We start from the raw sequence: 7,521 nt of genomic DNA, 5'->3' as shown, positions 1-7,521 counted from the left end.
AAATAATACCGAAGGGATACAGATTAGAAAAAAAAGTAGATGGCTCTTAACCATGAGAAACAACCACATGCATTACAGTAAGAAAAGTATGAACAGATTTTTATCTAAGAAACTAGCATATCATACACTCCTGGTGGGACTGAGAACACTCTGGAATGTTTCTTTAAAGCAATTAGGGTATTGAAATTCAGTCTTTGCTTTTGACCAAGTAACCCCATTTTTAGAAATATTTCATACAGAAACTGTCAGACATGTGGTAAGAGATTTATCTTACTACCTGGATAGTCATAGTCATATTTTTATAATACCTATAATAAGAAGCAATCTAAATATGTGATAATATGTAAATTGACTAAGTAACATATGTCATAATATGTAAATTGGCTAAATATGTGATAATATGTAAATTGACTAAACAGCGTATTCATATGATGATAACTAGTGGGGCCACAGAAAGAAAACACATACTATATATTACATGAAAAAACTAGGATATAAAAGAGTATACATGGTCTAATCCTCATTATAGTATTTTATGTTGGGATACCAATATAAGTTTGGACATCTAAGCCCCATTGACTCACTCAAATTCTCCTTTCATAACCAAACAAAAATGGAAATCAAGTAACTTGTCTCACACCAAATATGGTATCTATATACTAGAACTTATGGAAAGAATCAGGAGAAGTTATTTAAAGATTTCTGGTCCATTAACACATGCATGAACATACACCTGCACAATTCAAGATGAGAGCACATCTATACACAAGAAAAGGAAGCCACAGAGAGGTGATTTGAAGTCAGACACTCATGGATGGAGACAAAACAGAGAAACTCAATGAAAACAGCCAAGGAGACAATAAACAGCAGAGTGGATACTAAAGAAAGCTGAATTATTGAAATAAAAACAAATGTGAGAAGGAATGCCAAGACAAAGGCAGTGGAAAAATGGATGAGAGTAATGGAAAAAAGATGAATGAATGATAGATAGATAGATATAGATAGATAGATAGATAGATAGATAGAAAGATGATAGAGAGATATAGATAGACGGATGATAGATGACAGATAGATAGATAGATAGATAGATAGATAGATAGAATGGATAAATGGATAGTAGATAGATAGGTGGATAAATAGATAACAGAGATGATAGAGGTGATACTTAGATAAATAGAATAGATGATAGTTATAGGTAGACAGAATAGATGATAGAAATATATATATAGAGAGAGATAGATGATAGATAGATGGATACATAGATAGATAGGCAGATATGATGGGTGGAGAGGTAGGTAGGTAGGTAGGTAGGTAGACTGACAGACAGACAGATAGACTCTTAATTTCAATGTAGGTCTAAGGAGAAACTTTGGACCAGGAGCCACAGAAGCAAACAAAGAAGAAGAAAGCTTCATAAAATTTATGAAAGACTTGAAAACTGCAGAGCAAGAGGACTTTGTCTAGGGCCAAATAATATTACTTACACTAACATAAGGAGTGTGCAATTTCTCCCACACACCACAGAGCTCTGAGCAGAGGAGAAACAGTTCCAAAAATTTAAGGGGAAAAGTTCATGAGGAGAAAGAGAAATACCTAAAATGGCAGGAGGAGACTTTAGTGTTGGGGCCAGAAAGTGGGTAGTTCCTGCATCCTCTGGTCACACACAATGGAAAGAAACCGCTACCTCTGTGCATTACAATGCAAAGGGCAGGTCCAATAGGTGGCAACAATCCCCTTAGCGCCCTGTTCCCACCCCTTTGGGAATTGCTAGATCTTGCAATGGGATTCTGTCTTCTCTGCCTGGGTCACGAAGATGTTTCGTGTGGCCAGACTGAGATATTCCAGCCACTGGTCCTGATCAAGATTCTGAATTATTGAGATGATCTGGCTCCCAAGAAATACCAAGCATTCAAGAAACATATGAGATGAAACAGATTCACAATGAGCAAGGAGGCACGCTGTACTAGGTGGAAGTCTGGCTACACTAGGAAAGGTGATAAAAAGGTGGTTCTGCTCAGAGTCGTCTGCCATCAGCCACGTTACCTGGTACTTCTCAGAGATTCAACTTCTCAGGCACCGCGTCGGACCTACTGAGTCACAAGCCTTAGGGACAAGGTCTGTTAATCTATGTTTTAAGAAGCAACTAGGGATTGTGAATAAGCCATAGATGTCACACTTGTGAAATAATTTTCCACTTATTCCTGCCATGTGCATTTATCCTATTATTTCAAGGAAAAAAAAACTAGCAACAAATGAACGAGAGCAATTCAATCCTTCCCAATGCAGGGCATAGCTCAATCTCTTCTAAATTGAGACACAAAGTCTGAATGCAAGAATTCCTGGAGTTTCTTTATATTATTCAGAGAAATGAAAAGCACAATCATTAGCTTCTACACGATACTCAATTGAATGCGTGCTATGACACTCCTAAGTTTTACTGATGTGACAGGGCTTACTTGTATTCTTCCTGAATAGCAGAAAACTTCACACAGTATGGTTTCAGCAAAAGTTTCATGTCTCATCATCTAGTGTCTATTGCACTATTTCTGAAATAGACCCACAGGGAAGAAAGACAGGAGATTTTGCAATTTGTCATTGATATCATAGAACATGAAGTATAGTGTGAAAAATCAATCTTATAGAAATCTCGCTTACAATTAGTGGATTTATCAGCCTTGGACATCCATATAGCTAAACCATAATAATTTAAAAGAGTGAGTTATGGACCTTGCCGAACTGAAATACACTTCAAATGGACATCTGGCCAAGGTTCCTGCCACTGAGAAATAAACAACCAACATATTGCTTTAAATAAATCCGAACCACTTAACCAGTAAGCAAAGGCTCTCTTTTAATAAGAGGAAGAAAAAAGAGAGGAGACCATATCTCCATGTCCAAAGCTTGAGGGGCATTATGGATACTGCCTTGTGTTAAATTTATGGGAAGAATACAGATTTCTGTTTATACAGTTAGAAATGGCCAAATACTTAAAGCATAGGTGCTACTGCTGTGGAGAAACACAGAGGTTGCATCTGTCTCCAACTGATTTTGTTTGGCTCTATGTCCCTACCCAAATTTCATGTTGAACTGTAATCCCCAGTGTTGGAGGTGGGGCCTGGTGGGAGGTGATGGGATCGTGGGGGTGGTTTCTAATGGTTTAGCACCATCCTCCTAGTGCTGTTTCATGATGGATTTCTCACGAGATCGGGAGGTTTATAAGTGTGTGGCACCTCCCCCATCACTCTCTCTTCCTCCTGCTCTGGACATGTAAAATGTGCTTGCTTCCCCTTCACTTTCTGCCACAATTGTAAGTTTCCTGAGGCCTCCCCAGCCATGCTTCTTGTAAGTCCTGTGGAACTGTAAGCCAATTAAACCTCTTTTCTTTATAAATTACCCAGTCTCAGGCAATTCTTTATAGCAGTGTGAGAACAGACTAATACACCCAGCAAACTGTCTCTGTTATAGCTAACCAAAAGTAAAGAAAGTGAGAAAATCACAATAAATTTTAAATTTTAAAATTTATTTTTAAATTAGATATTTCAGTATCCAATTCTTAAGTTTGCCATTGGTCTTAAAGGTTATAATAGAGCAAGTCTTCCCTGAGTGAGTGGTATCCACTGCAATATAGAAAGAAAAAGAAACATACAAGAAAGATATAAAGATGGTTAAATCATAAGCAATTTTCAGACCTTCATACTGGCTCTTTAGGTGATGGGAGAACCTTGAAAGATGAAGAGTGTAACAATGTTTTCTGAGCAGCTCATTATAAAATGACACTGAAAGCTACAGAAAACTGAGGGGCTGGCACAAATAAAATTAGATTTAATGTGCTTATAGGTTGTTAAAATTTTATTTAAAACTCATACACTGCTATTTTCAAGATAAATGGAAACATTTACTCTTCAACTAAAATATAAAGTACAGGCCGGGCATGGTGGCTCATACCTGTAATTCCAGCACTTTGGGAGGCCGAGGCAGGTGGATCACTTGAGGTCAGGAGTTGAAGACCAGCCTGGCCAACATGTTGAAATCCTGTATCTACTAAAAACACAAAAATTATCTGGGCATGATGGTGGGCACCTGTAATCCCAGCTAATGGGAGGCAAATGTTGCAGTGAGCCGAGATTGCGCCACCACACTCCAGCCTGGGTGGCAGAGCGAGACTCCATCTCCAATAAATAAATAAATAAATAAATAAAATACAATCTGTGTATATGTAATATAAAATATACTATGTACTATTGTTTAAAGGGTCTAAATATACATGAGATGTATATGATTTCTTTTTTTCTGTATGAGTTTGACTTACTATCTTGTGACTCAGATTATTTGGAGTAGGATTGTCTTACCCATCAAGTTTGAAGGCAGAGCAAATTAGTTTAAATTTTAGGCAGTGACTGGGTTTAGAACTAGATGATTATATTAGACAAGGTTCTGGCTCTGAGCTATGTATTTCCTATTGTGAGATAGCAAATGTAATATTTGCCTAGATACCCTCTTTGTTGGTCCTATAAAGAGGCAGTGGGCTGAATGATGTCCTTTTTAGTACTTGGTGGCAGACAATACATTTTTGAGTTTTTTTAGTTTCGAAATATGCTTAAGGTCTTTGTACGACAAGTGTGAAATATTAAATTGTGGAATGCCAGAGACTAGGTGCAGTTGTGCATGCCTATAATCCCAGTGCTTTGGCAGGCTGGGGCAGGAAGATCACTTGAGCCCAGGAGGTCGAGGGTTCAGTGACCTATGATTGTGGCATTGCACTCTAGTCTGGGTTACAGAGCAAGACCTTCTTTCAATAAATAAATAAATAAATAGTCAAATATCAATAGTCCTGAATTCTACATTACTATGCTGCAGGTTGAAAAAAAAGTCCATTCTAAAGTGAATTAGGGCAGGGTGCAGTGGCTCACACCTGTAATCCCAGCACTTTGGGAGGCCGAGATGGGCGGATCACCTGAAGTCAGGAGTTCGAGGCCAGCCTGGCCAACATGTTGAAACCCTGTCTCTACTAAAAAAATACAAAAATTAGCTGGACATGGTGGTTGGATTACGAATTCCAGCTACTCGGGAGGCTGAGGCAGGAGAATCGCTTGAATCCAGGAGGTGGAGGTTGCAGTGAGCAGAGATCCTGCCACTGCACTCCAGCTTGGGCAACAGAGTGGGACTCCATCTCATATAAAAAGTAAATAAATAAATAAATAATTACATAAGTAAATAAAGTGAACCTGTCCTTCTGCTTTAGAGTTTGTCTTTGGGAAGATGAATGGGCATCTAGATTTTCTCATGTTGCTTGGCAACATATTTTTCTATTTGTGATGAACAGGACCAGCTACACAATTTGTGGGGTTCAGGAAAAGTGAAAATGAGTGGCCCAGTGTTTATAAATTAAGGACTTCAAGACCACGTTAGCAGAGCATTAAACCAAGCATGAGCCCTTTGAGCTGAGGCCCTATAGGACATGGTCTCACCCTCATGAAGTAGGACCCACTTGATGAAGAGCAGGTGCAAGCCTGGTGAGTTTCTGAATATGCTAACCTCAGTCCCCTGCATGAGGATTAAAATAGATGCAATAAATTCTATTTGGTTCACAAAGCTGGTATGCAGTCTCTCTGTTTAAAAAGGGGCATGCTTCTTCACTCTGTACAATTTGCCGACCTATTGTTTGAATTTTAAATCTTCTATTAACTCAGCACAATTTTGGGTATTGTCTGTGTACCAGGCAATGGGTAATAGCTTTGGTGAGGATGTCATGCAAGAGTTTGTGGCTTCTCTAGGGAGACAAGGAGAGGAGGCATAAAACATGTGGTGGTGGATGCAAACTGGAGGAACACTTTCACCTGTCTGGAGGATTTGGAAGCTCTCAGGACAAGAAGAAAATTAGAGAAAGATCCAGAAGGCAAGCGTGATAAGAGAAAGAGAGATCAAAGCAACCATGGAGATAGAGATAAGCATAAAACCAAACCAGATAGGTTGTTATGTTTTTTTTCTAGTAACCGGCACATATATTCAATGCATTATCACATGCTGTGAGAAGGATACAGTGAGGTGCTGAGAAAAGATCGTGGAGACAGACCCAAATTGTTTTCTAGATAGCTTCAAATTAAAGTCTTAATAAAGTTTGTATTTTATCTGAAATATCGCCTTTGCACATGAAGATAAAACACTCCAACGTTTACCTTTTTCTCATGTAGTTTGAAGTACATGGTAAGCGCATACAATTTTTATTTGTCAATGACAAAAGCATTCTAGATAAAATAGAAATATAAATAAACTACCTTAAAAAAAGAAGTTCTACATGAACTCTGTGTTGTTCCTTTTTTTCTCTTCACTCTTCCATGTAAAATATGTTCAGCAAAGGCAATCTCCATCTGTGTATCCACTTTATAAATTGTCTTCCTCTCTCCAAAATACGTTATCCTCTCTCTTTTGGGCTTCTGAAACTTTTGATTGGTATATCATGTACATTGAGAAAAATACAAAGACCAACATGTGCAGCTTGACGAATTTGCCTGAGAAAATTCATGTTACCAACATTCAGATCAAGAAACTGGACATTTCCAGCACCCAGTAACTTGCCCTCAACCTCTTAGAGTTACCACCCATTCCGAGCACAGGTACAAGCCTGGTTTTAGCAACCTTGATTAGTTTTGCCTATGCTGTGAATTTATTTAAAGAAAATGGGACAGCATGTAATCTTTTGTTTCTGGTGGCTTTTAGGTAACATTGTTTAGGGATTTATTCATATTTTTTGTGTAGTTGCAGTTTATATTTTCCTATCACTGCAGGGTATTTCCTTGTGTGAATACTGTTTGTCCATATTGATATCGGTGGATATTTGACTAGCTTTGGGGTTTTTTGGGAGTTAATATGTCTGTTTGGGTGAATGTATGTAGCTAATTTGTCTGGGTATGGAATTGCTGTGTCACAAGTAGTTGTATATTTAATTTTTGTGTAAGCTACCAGTTTTTCCAAAGTAGCTGCCCAATTTTCATTTCCAGCAGACATGAGTGTGATTTCCAGTTGCTCTACATTTTCTCCAACATTTGATATTGCCATATTTTCAAATTCTAGCCATTACGGTAGACAGTAGTTTTCATTTCTTCTCTCTGAAACTAATCAAGTTGAACACCCTTAAAAATTTTTTATCAGCCATTTGAATATTCTTTTTTTGCAGGATCTGTCTATTTTGGATTTTTCATGTGTAAAAATCTCAAGGTATCAAATATATGCTTGTTTTTTCTCCTGGCCTTACTCCATTCATCCTTTTTACCCCAAGTATTTGGAAATGTAACAGTTTTAAAAGTAGGACTGAATGTTTAGCAAAGAACTCTTTTTGCTTTTGGAGTTTTCTCCTTGTCAACACATCACACAAATCTATGTAAATTCTGTGGCTTTTGAATTGGGAAAAAGTCTTACATAAGCAACAAGGCATGGGGAAAAGAGTAAAGGTTTGGAAATGAAGGGCTTGTCTTGGCTCCATCATTTATTATCAGCTGTTACCTTGGGCAAGTTATTCAAACT

The sequence above is a fragment of the Pongo pygmaeus genome, chromosome X (assembly GCF_028885625.2).
Source record: "Pongo pygmaeus isolate AG05252 chromosome X, NHGRI_mPonPyg2-v2.0_pri, whole genome shotgun sequence".
Lineage (NCBI taxonomy): Eukaryota > Metazoa > Chordata > Mammalia > Primates > Hominidae > Pongo > Pongo pygmaeus.
This window is presented reverse-complemented; position numbering follows the sequence as displayed.